The sequence below is a fragment of the Osmerus mordax genome, chromosome 21 (genome assembly GCF_038355195.1).
Source record: "Osmerus mordax isolate fOsmMor3 chromosome 21, fOsmMor3.pri, whole genome shotgun sequence".
Taxonomy (NCBI): domain Eukaryota; kingdom Metazoa; phylum Chordata; class Actinopteri; order Osmeriformes; family Osmeridae; genus Osmerus; species Osmerus mordax.
In genome coordinates, this window is record NC_090070.1 from 11,789,381 (window position 1) to 11,801,812 (window position 12,432).

Below are 12,432 nucleotides of genomic sequence, written 5' to 3' on the forward strand. Positions count from 1 at the left end.
TTTCTTTTCTTCAGTTTTTCGTTTTTCTTTGTTTTTAGATTTTTTGCTTTCTTTTGCACTACACTCTCGGTCTGGCGCTCACTGGCCCATCTCCCCACGTGACGGCAGACCCGGTTACCTCGGCCTTGCTGCCCTAGCATCATGCACTTACTGTCTGCCTGCAGTCTGACCTCTGACCTCTGCCTCAGACAGAGCAAGCGGACGTCGCCCCCTCAACACACTCATCTAGGATCTGATGTGTCTTAATACCCTCTCACAGTCAAGGCTAGGACTGCACAGGGAATCTGATCCTGGGTCTGTGGTTTTAAGGGCACCTCCTGTACCTCCAGAGGTCTGTCTCCCATTATGGATCAGGATCCAAGATGGATCAACCACTGGGTTTCCCTCCAACCGATGACCTCATTTTGTGCTCAACCGACTATTGGGATCTCATGTCCCATTGACTGAATGAAGAAATCCATTCGAAAAAAGGAAAAAACTGTCAGTGTAGCAGAGGTGGTTTGGAACCCTGCCTCAGAATCTTACCTGCCCCAACATCGGTCGCCCTCAAACTTTGAGGATGTCCCCTCTTGGTCTGATGGCTTGTGTATGTTGGTGTGTTTTACCCAATACCCAGTTGGTCACACTACCCAGGAATCGTCTATGTGTGGGAGACTCTTGCAGCTACAGTTGACGATTCTTTACCCTTGATAGGCTGGACTCACTTCAACATATGGTTTTGCTTTTCAAAACCCAACTAAGCTAGGAAGTCTTAGTTCGGTGGGATTGTTATTTTTCGATACGGTCCCCTCACCCTCCAACGTTGTTTGACCTCACAGAATCTAATAGTGAAGGAAGCTTTTGATGAATATGGGCTTTTATACTGGCAGTGGAATGGGATGTGGGGGTGGGTGGGCTGGGAGAGGTGGGTGTGGGGGGGGAGGGGGCAGGGGGTGCAATTTGGGGGGTACTACTTGACTGCAGTGAGGGCTGGAAGGCAGATTATTTAACATATTATAAATTATTTTAACAATGATGATTTCAAAGCTTTTCTGGAATTTTCTCTTCATTTTTAACTCAGGGTACCTGAGACAGAAACTCTTGGTGAGATTTCAAGCAAGGGCCAGATCCTGTGGGACCTATAGCTGAAAGGCAGGACAGGCCCAATGACCTCCAACCTCTGACCCATCAACTCTGCTACCACCACGGGGGCGGGACTTGAGAGGGAAAAGGTGCCACGACCAATCAACTGAGACGAAAAAATAAAAAATAAAATAAAGATAATAAGTACATACACTGAAGTGGTGGGGTGTGGGGAAGTTTGGCGATAAACTTCTGAAAACAGCACTTTTCGAAAAACGATAGAGAGAGAAAGTGAACGATGTTCCAGGTTGTGCATGTGGTGTAGCTTTTTTATGGATAACAAGGAGGGGGGTAAGTGATTGAAGGAAGAGTTGACCTGAATGCCAAGGAGAAAAAAAGAGAGCGAGAGAGAGACAGAAAGAAAGTCAGATTTACAACAGCAACAGAAAAGCTTTAGTGTGTGAACACTTATAGGAAGCTGCAGCTTGGAACCCAAACATTGTGTTTCCTCTTTATCTCCTCAGCGTAAAACGGTTGACAGCTTGATCATGTAGAGTTTCGTGTAGTTGTAATGTAGTTGTGGTTTTCCTGTGCACTCACTCCACCAGTTTCAGTATCAGGAGACAACTGTTGTCACATTCTGTCTGGAGGGAGAAGAATAGCCTTCTTAGGAAGAAAAAAACAATTCTCTCGTCTTTTTTTCATCTTTTTCTTTTAAAGACGAGAGAATAAAAAAAAAAACGTTTTGTTGTTTTTTTTAACAGGCTGCTTTTGCTCTTTGGTAAATGTTGCTCTTTGCTCTGTCACTGCCAGTGCTCACCCAGTCTGGGAGAGTTTGTTTCTACATATGAAAAAATATTGTACTTTGAAACATCTCTCCATTCTTGCTGAAATGAGAAATCCACTTCTTGAAATTGTACCGTGCATTATATTTATTTGTTTTCCGCATCCCCCTCCCCCACTCCCCATCTTTGTGAAATGGCATGCATGCGCTTTCTTTCGGCTGACTTTGGGGCTAGGAAATCCCTTTTGATTTAAATATTTAATATGACTCTAGGCCAAATCTGTGATTGGTGTGTTTTCATTATAATCATTATCTAATGCAGGAATCGTAGCAACCCTCAAATGGTGTACTATATTAGCCAATAGGGAGCAGACGAGGATTGACCTTTCTTTAAGCAGACGGTCATGGCTCCTGCATGAAATGCAGCCAACACTTGGACGATGCGGAGCATTTGAAGTGTCTAATTTGTCCCTGGCCTCATCCTCATAGAGTTAAGCTAACGCTCCTTCGAGATAGCTAAGCCTTTCTTGGGCAGAGGTACACAATCACTGACTTTAAATACAATTTGACAACACACAAAACAAAAAAACACTTTCTAAAGTATAGTGTAATTTGTTTCTACAAAATTACGTTTAGTCGCCTGGTAGTCATTTTACAGCACAACAGCTGCTGATACTCTAGATGGTGACCTCTTTGTGTAAAGCACGTGAGCATGGAAAAACACTGTAAATTAAATGTGGATAACTTGTACTATTGGCACTTACCTTGAGAGACAGCACTGTGGAGCAGAGATACCTTATGCAGCACTTACATGGCTGTGCTTGGAGACTAGTGGTTCACCTGAGCTAAGCGATCGTATCCTGCATAATTTACAAAAAACGCTAAATGATTAAAAGAAAAGAAACACTACAAAATACGGAATATTTTGTCCGGATTGTCGGATTTATTGTATTAACAGAGTATATTTAAACATTTTTGATTTTTGTTCAAAACAGTACCCCCTCATCAGTCTTGATTTTTTTGCTACTGGATGCATGCCATTTAGGGGATGTAAATTGTATTTTTCAATGTCTTACTTTTTGGTAAGGGTTTATTTATTGGTTAACGGTTCCCCCTGTCCAGAAAAGCCCTCCTCCTGAGAACATCAAAGTCTTAGGTCTTTAAAAAGAACCTCTGGTGTAAACTACACCACAGGAAGATCCATGAAATCCATCTAATGAATGTAGTAAACTCAAACTAATATACCTTAAACCTCAGACACACACTTACACACACGCAAAGAGATTGAAAAAAAACATGGGTCAGTTTTCTGTACAGACTGTTTTATTTTGTAAATGTTTTCACATTCTGCTGCTTGCTTTACATTACTACGTTGTTTAAAAAAATTCAGAACATTCTGATGCTCCTCTCTGGAAGCCTTTCAGTACTGTACGGTCTCAGAATGGCGGGAGGGGCAGCAATATGTCAGTTAGCAAACGACACCGATGTTTAACTACCTGATAAAGACGTAATGTATAGACATGCTACTATATAACAACTTGGGACCCTCCAAGTCTCAAGTACTTTTACCTCAATCTCCGAAAAAAAGGTGTTTCCGTGCCTCGTACGTGTCCGTCCCTTCCACGCAGGGAAGCCTGCTGAAGGGATAGTCAACACTCTGGGAAATACTGGTACACTTAGTCTTTCGTGACTTTTTCGGTTGTGATTTCTTTATTTATTTTTTGCCTTCCTGTTTTACCAGAGCTGTATAGTTGAGGGGTTTCACACTGGCTGGTTTATATCCACATCCCGTACTCTTTCAGGGATTCAGCTAACAAACAACCTTAAGGAAATGTAGATCAAGAACAAAAGAACACGAGTTAAAACACTTATGTTAAGGGTTGTGCCAGTCTCCTTTCTAACCCTAACCATATCTCGTGTTGAAAGCCTTCACATTTGGGTCTTCTTGATTCACAACCCTGGAGGACGAATCTTTGTGAATGAGTCCCCAGTCACCATAGAGAGAACGAGTCAGAGCATTGTTTTCTTGACGTTGAACTCCAGGTTCAAACTTCACACGACCTTCAAGGACCGACAGGAATACCCAGAGGGCCATGAAGGGGAAGGGAGGACAGGAGGACAAGTTAACCGTAATGTGTCTGTATGATTCTACACAAACTTATTTTTAAGTGCATTCCAAAAAGATATATACCACATAAAAATGTATCAATTTACATGAAATGAAAAAAGCGATATACATCTGAATATATATATAGCCTATATATAGGCTATATATATATATATATTTATTTAACTGTTTTAACTGTCTTCAGGTAAACCGATATATTCTTTTTTTTCTTCTCTCTTTCTGAAGTGTGAGATTGTACAAACACTGGGGGAAAAAACTGCTATAAATTGCAGAACAGCAACTAACCTCAATTTCTATATAGAAAGAAAAACGTGACGTGCCATGGTTCTATGTCGTTAGTCGGGCGGAAAACACTTTGACAGAGGAAAACAAAAAGCGACTTGTGTTTTATGGCCGCACTCCTCGATACAAGGCGTAGGTGATTTACTTGGCATGGCGTGTCTGGCTTACCTCAGGATCCACTCATTCAAAGCAGCTGATTGTATCTTGCCGACACAACGAGTCAGGACTTTTACTAAAGCTTGTTTCCAAATTTTTGCAGTGTAACATGTAATAATGTCGTTTTTTTCCCGCTGTTAATGTTATTACTATTATTGTTGGTTTTACCGTAATTTCTTTTGTGGATTATTTTTTTACATGTAATTTATTTTATTTTGACTTTTGAAGAGAAATTCTTGTAGTTAATGAACTGAACCCAGGTCTTTCTAAATGCTAAATTACTGTACTCATTTTAGCATAGCACACACACACACACACACACACACACGATCACTCTGCATCAGGTATCCACACGTTGTGTGGGCGGGTTTTATGTACAATTAAAGCACTGCAGGTCTGCCATCTCTCTTATAGAAACCAGGTGGGTGGGTGACACTCCGGGGACCTGGCGGCAGGCTACTGGATGTACTCCTCCATGTAAAAACCTCCCTCTCATCTTCTTCTCCTCTAACTTCTTAATATAAGCTTTGTTTCTCAAGCTTCTTTGACCATTTTTATATTGATTTTATTATTAGTCTCGCTGTCTGGTTCCCAGCAAAGGACAATATCTGAAATACAGGACTAAGACTCCACTTTCACACTGTAACTCTGTCGCTCTGTGAAATATTTTTTATGTATTTTTAGTTTAGGAGCCTTTGTGTGTCTGTGGCTTGGTACTTGTGATTTTTGTGTTTTTATTTGTGTAATTTCTTTCTGCTTTAAGCTCAATTTTGATCTGATCGTCAAAGATAATAGTTGTTGTGTATACCTGTGTGGAATCTCAGCATCCGTGTCGTAAATTTCAAAGCATTTGTAAAGGCGAAAGTACCAACTGCCAACAACTGTGAGCATCAGGGCTTCATTTGCCAAGTAGTTTAGGTTTCTTTAAAGGAAGACACACCTGCTCAAACTGCAGAAATCACACACAAAACTAAATTGAGTATTTTCGACAAAGGCTTTGAACTCTAAAAACAATCTCCTTGCCAGTCTTATATTCAGCCTAATAAACTCAGCCGATTACAGTTTATTTAGAAGAGCCTTCTGTGAGGTAGTAGAGAGGGGAGTTTGGGAATTCTATATGGCTTCGTCATCCATCTGCAGCCTATTAATATAGGTGGTGTTCAGACTGGAAGAGGTATCCAGGTACGCTAAACTATCCTTCAGGAATGACTAATCCATGTCCAATATGCTGAGAAAAGCAAATCTCTATTGATCTGGATGATAAAATATAATTTGCAGTAGTGCAATCAAATTTTCTTATCCAGTTTTCTATCATCAAGAATGTACAGTGTTAGTACAAGAGATTCTCGAAGGTAGCATTTAGGTTGAGTTGGAGTGATGGTTTTAAACTGAGAAGGAGATTAGATCAATTGCAAAAGGATAAGTGGAACATTTATAGTTTTTTGTTATTTGAACTGCAGTGCCTTCCACTGTCTTTCATTAAGATTGTCGGTTTGGTTTTAATCAGATCTAATCAAAGCAACCAGCCCCAAATTGTGTACAGATTACAGACACACCATAATACCATGTCAGACAACCAACAATATTTAAAATCATATGTTGTCAATTCAATAGAACATTTAACTTAGTACTTTTTCTTTATTCAGCAGTGATTGAAAAGTTGAACAGTCCAGGACATGCTTAGGCTATATGACCTGTTGAACTTTGACCCTGAAACCATATCCTGTCCTGTCCTTGGTCCCAGTCCAGGCCACTTCCTACCAGACAGACAGAGAGGCAAGCGAACGAATATAGAAAACTCAAGGAGGAACAAACAATGAAGGTCACAACAGGGCCAAGACGGCGTTAGTTAGCCGGCGTTAGCTAGCCGCCCGGCGTTAGTTAGCCGGCGTTAGCTAGCCGCCCGGCGTTAGTTAGCCGGCGTTAGTTAGTCGGCGTTAGCAAGCCGGCGTTTGCTCGCCTGAAGAGCTAGCGTTAGCTCGCCAGCGTTAGCTACTCTCTGTAGGCCGACAAGGAAAAACACGTGAAACAGCGACGTTCTCCCTCAGTGTTCCGCTGAAGACCACATGAGCCACGCATGCTGCACGGAGGGCCCTTGCGTGTTACCATGACGATCTTTCGGCATCACACACAGCTGGAGTGTCTTATCGCCCCCTCTTCTCCCTCGTTTCCTTCTTTTCCTGCACACACACACACACTTACTTACACACACAAATTAACATCCAGTACACACACACACACACACAGTGTAGAAACGCCTTTACAAATGTGACATGCTTCTGTCTGTATGTGTCTACACAGGAACAACCGTTTATGATGTTTGATGTGGTTTTTCTTTTCCTTTAGTCCCCTGTGTACTTGTGTCGGAATTTGAAAAAAAGCCACACTGAGCTAGACGAATGTGATGTGTCTTGTCAGGATTGATGCAGTAGATTCCAACATCCTCACAGCTCACATGAAACCTCAGTTAAACTCCCCCTTCTAACTGTATGATACGCATTTTTTTCTCTTTGACGCTCTCACTCACTCTCTCTCTTGTCTTTCTGTTCAGTATGTGAGTGTGTAGGAGTGCTTGCACAAGTGTATGTCAGTCTGTGCATGATAAATCCAGATGAATTGGTCTCTCTGTGACATCTGTTGTGTGTGTGTGTGTATGGGTGTGTGTTTATGGGTGTGTGTGTGTCGCTCAACCTTAAAAGGTAATTTCCTGCTACCTCAGTCCACCCAGTGCACCTGCGGGTGGGGGGGGTGCTTTGGAATTCAAACACCCGTGTTTTTCCTCTCTCCAACTGACAAGGAAATGAGGCATCTGTCGTTGGGTGTTCAATGCCAGTCGGACGGTACGCAGGCACACAAACTGAACCGTCCTCGTGACCTTTGACCACTTAAGAGGTCTGGTCAGGGGGAAGCGACGCTAGCGAACCGTCAAGCGTGACGTCATCGTGCGTGAGCCGTCTCCCCCCCCCGAGACCGTTGGTTCTTGATTGTTTGTTGTTGTCGTTTTCTCTCTCTCTCTGTCACTTTTCTTTTCATTTGAAGGAACCTTTTTGAATTCCTTCACGCTGTGTGATTTGCCATGCCTGTCAAACTGGTCGAGCTGCCCTTTTTGGTTGGTTGGCTACGATAGGCCACACCCACTGCTCCCTGTTTCCCTGTGGACGTTCTCTTTGTTGATGTTATCGCTTTTGTGATCTACATAGATTATGGTGACCCCTCCCCGCCCCCCTCCTTCTCTACCTCTGCCAGGCCTCATTCCCCCACTCCCTCTCTTGCTCGCTCCCCCCCCCCCCCCTCTCTCTCTCTCTCTTTCCATCCTTCCATCTCATGGGTTTTGGAGCAGTTATTGTGAACACATCGACCTGACAGGCCCACTTTGTCGTCATGGCGACCCCTGACCCTCTATGTGAAGTGTGACGGGCATCACTTCCTGTCAAGACAATAGCTACGTCCTTGTCACTTTCGCAGCAATCTTTTTCTCCCCTTCCTTCTCCTTCTCTCTGTTTCTCTCTCTCTTTCTCTCTCTTTGTCTCTCTTTGTCTCTCTCTCTCTATGTCTCTCTCTCTCTCACCTCAGTTGAATAATGTCAGTTGGACCTCTCTGGATGACTGTGAGGATCTTGATGGGCTTTCAGTGAATTGAAAAAGAAGTAAGTTGTCAGTAGAAAAAACTTAAGTAATCACCCACGCTAAGTTCCTAACCCTTCTCTACTGTAGGCCTACTTGGCACGAAAACACATGTGAATTCAGTGACGGGAGAAGCAAGTGTTTTCCAATTGTCAGTTATCGGCAGACTACAGCAGACGATGTATGTTGTCGTGAGAGGAGTTGTGTCTTGATCTCTCTCTGGCGGGCCTCTCTCTCTCTCTCTCTCTGGCGGGCCTCTCTCTCTCTCTCTCTCTGGCGGGCCTCTCTCTCTCGTCTCTCTTGTCTCTCTGCTATCTCTCTTGAAGGCTTTAGTGAGGAGCTATTGTTGTCTGAGGTTTGTTATTAACATGTTGTTATTAACATGTTGATATTTAGAGTGTTGAGATTCCCTGCTGGGGGGGGGGGTCTCAGTCATCTGCAACATGAAGGGCAGTCTTTGGAGGATGGGAAGAAAATCATACATGAGTCAGTCTGTTAATATTTCACGGTCCTGTTGACAGTGTGATGAGCCCTCACAAAAGAGAATATTTGGTTGTTAATGTTGTGTCTCTGATCTCTCATTTTGAAGATTTTTCTGTTGGACGCGGGGGTCCTGTTTATTAACCAATGAACATCTAATTTGTGGGAGGTTTTTATGTATTCATTTCATTCAAGTGGGCATTCATTCATTTCCGTTTGGACTTTAGTTTGTCGACTACAAGCCTTTCTTGTTAGAAATTAAGCTTTCCAGTTGCTAAATCCGGTCACCCGGTGTATTCCCAAGGCCATTACAGAGCGCGCTGGGTCGACTGAGATGTAGTGAGATAGACAGGTCCCTCGCGCTGCACAACTCACGGCATCACGGTGGTCAGGTGACCTCTTCAGCGGTCAGGTGACTTCTTCAGCCGTGGGCTAGACTCTTGCACATCATCTCTCGCAAAACACAAGACGACGCAACGGAGATTAGATATCCATAGGCCTATTGCAGTTTAGTTTCTAATTAGTTTAGTGATTGATACAGATCAATCATTGATCAGCACGTGGGGATTACAAACTTTATTCCGAATATTTGTGGTTATTGACACACTGCAGCATACAGCCGACAGTTCTGCCCAAAGAGTAAGCCTAGACTATGTACAAACATACTATAGCCTACTAGGCTATAGTGTTCTTAGAAATACCAGACATACCTGACTGACCAACAACTCACTTCAAATACAGTTTTTCTCAGGATTTTGTTTCATCAGTGCTTTATAAACAGCTAGGATTGTAAACATCAACAGTATCAAGGGATTGAACTAGACTGAGCAAGATTTACTTGACACCTTCTTGGCCGAATTTCCCAGAAATCGCATGAGACAAATTTATGGCTTAAGTTTCTTTACATTTATATGGGATGTTTTTGGTCTAGAATTTAGTTAGTTTCGAAGACAATGGGCTATGTTTTTTATTGTTAATTCCTAAGTATTTAAGTGATGTGATGTTTGTTGGAGTGCAACAATTAAAAATAAATACATAAATAAATAAAATACCTTACAACACAGAATACCTCAGAAAATATATCTATGTAACCTTGACAACCTCCCCTTGTTGTATAATCCATCCGTCCTCGCGCTGAAAAGGCAAAAGGCTTCAATATTTATCTCTTTTACCCCTCCTCCCTCCCCCATAGCCCTTAGCTCGTAGCGCGTGATCGAGGTCTGGTAGCTTTTGTGTGTTTCGTCTCCTTTGTCTTCACGAGCGTTTGGGACCATGTTCAATAGGCTGCGGCGTAGACTACCGTCGACAAAAAGGTGGCCTCGGAAAGTCCTTGAGTGAAATCAAGTTGAATGCTTCTTGGGCTGGCGGTTAACAGGAACCATAGGAAACAAGGGAGTTCCATTCAGTCTTTAGAACCACGAAAGGTGACCGTTAAATAGTGTCTGTGGTTGATCTTTCAGCTTTGACGACGTTCGACGAACAAGAGGGCGGAATACCACATTTGCAGGCCACTAGAAGTCATCACACACCCATATTTCTAGAATAAAGTAAAGGCTACCTCTTTGCTTATCTTCTTCTTTAAACATCTTCATTGTTAAACTGAATGTATAAATAAGTTAACACAACTAACCTCTATACATATTTATGAAAAACAGATAGGCCTCTATATGTCTAGGCTACACAAAGGCCATAGCCTAGATGACGATTAAGTACAACCACAAACACGAATGCATTTGTATTTACAAATCTCTAATGTCATGTAGGCTACTATTATCTCTAAGGAAGAGGACGACCCTCTTCTAACTATAATTCAGGGAACATTGTCAAGTGCAGTATGTTTAGAAACCAGGCTACTGACCTGTTTGATTATGCTCATCGCTTTAATGTTGGTTTAATTACATATGTTTTTGCTTGTATTTTCCCCCCCGATTTAAATCATAGGGCAATGAGTGATGTTTTCTATTCTATTCGTTTTATTTTCTAATGCGTAGTGGAATTTTAGCGAGCGTATCTTGATCTTTCTTTTGGAGCCCGAATAATCTGTGAAAAAGATTTGGGTTTTGGGTGCGGGTTTTCTAAAAGCGAAGCTGTAAAATCAGTATATTTATGAAGAGAAGGAGGCGGACTAGAGAAGCCGTTGTATATAGTTCTGAGTTACTCGTGAGACTTGTCTGTCTTTTATCAGGCAAGGATTGCCGCACGTGAAGGTGGTCCGGAAAAACACGAGCTTTAACCGTCAGTTTGAACAGTGAAAAAATGGAGGGGAGATAGAAGGTTATCCCTCTCGTTTTTATTTGCATGCTGGTGTACCAACCCTTGTCTCAGACCTTTTGTGAAGCAATTGGTTGTCCGGAAGCACTTTGGATAATGTAGGCTACTCAAGCTTGGGGTCTAATGTGCTGATCATAGATAATTGCCCTAAAGATTACCTAACCTCTTATGAGGAGGTGCACCCAAGGTATGTGTTTGTCATGGCTAACATTGTGTTATTTGAAAAGCTCTTTCGCAATCATTTTTTCCTCAAGTAAAAAAATAAAATCGGTTAAAAAAAAACTGCAGTTGGAAAATGAAACAAGAGTATGTGCGAGTGTGCGCGTGTGTGGTTGTGTACAAAAATGGAGAATTAAAAGTGCTTGCAATCGTGTGTCTCGTGCTGGCTTTTGTAATCCAACCCCGTTCAGCAGCCCATGGCTACATCACCCACAAACAGTCTCACTGCCAGAAACTCTCCGAAATGTTCGGCAAACGTTGCGCTGCCCCTGAACGCAACTTCTCAGTGTCTGTAAAGGGTGCAGTGATTCCTCTCGTTCATTTAAGACTGATGACCCATAGCCCCTTGGGGACTGAGACGGTCTCCCGCACACTCCCTCAGTACCCAATCCACATCGAGGCAGTGATCTGGTTGTCACCGTGACAACTAGGCCATGCAAAAAATGACAGATCTGAAAAGCATATACATATAATTTGTTTTCATGACTAGAGGAAGATCTGTTTTTACCAAACACACGTTGATCCATGCAGTCTGCTTCTCAGCACTCTGTCCAACCAGGTTCCACCTCTGTGTTCTAGTGGTTCCACTGCTGTGTTGTAGTGGTTCCACCGTTCTAGGCCTGACTCAACACTTGATGGTGTCAGATGTTCAGCACAACATGTTCTCAGAGAGGGTGGTCTGCCTTATACAGGACCAGTCCAGACCTGGTGGTTTGAAAGGGCTGGACAGAGTGAGTCTTCATGGTCTTCGAGCTGGACTCTCAAAAGTCATCTGAACACCTGGTATCTCTTTGGTTTTCTACTGGCAGGGGTGACACGAGGAAAGCTTTTTGATCTGGCTTGGCTGAGTGTTTCATTAGCCCTCCCATTTGGATGACGAGACTTTTAAGATGGACTTGAGGATAAGTTGAACTCTGGTTGATACTGTTGATGAACTACGCTGTTCCGCACCATTCACACATTCCTGATGTTAGTTGTGGAGCAGCTGACGGGTGAGGAGAACAGGTCGGGTCGCTTCACGGACACCTTCACTGTCGTTGCAGGTAGCTAACCTTTGAAATATCTGCTTGATTGTTTCCTTTTCCAGTTGTTCTTGAATAATGAAAACACTCTCTTACACTCACAGTTGAATAATCGAAGATAGCGCTCTTTGGTCGGCCTTTGCTTCAGGGTAGGTGTTTGCCTCTTTTGTCGATATACCTCATTCATACTACCTGGGTGGAAATGAGGGGCGCTGTTCAGATGTACTAGAACCGCTAGAACCTGCCTAAAACCCTAAGAGGGTTCTCAGTTCTTAGAGCTACGACGTTCTCCATCTGTACCTCATAGCGTCTAGAAAACAAAAAAAAGAAAAACCTGTATGGACCTCATTTTTCAATATCTACTGTTTACAGTTTGGCAGAAAATTTTATAATTTAAATGTTTTT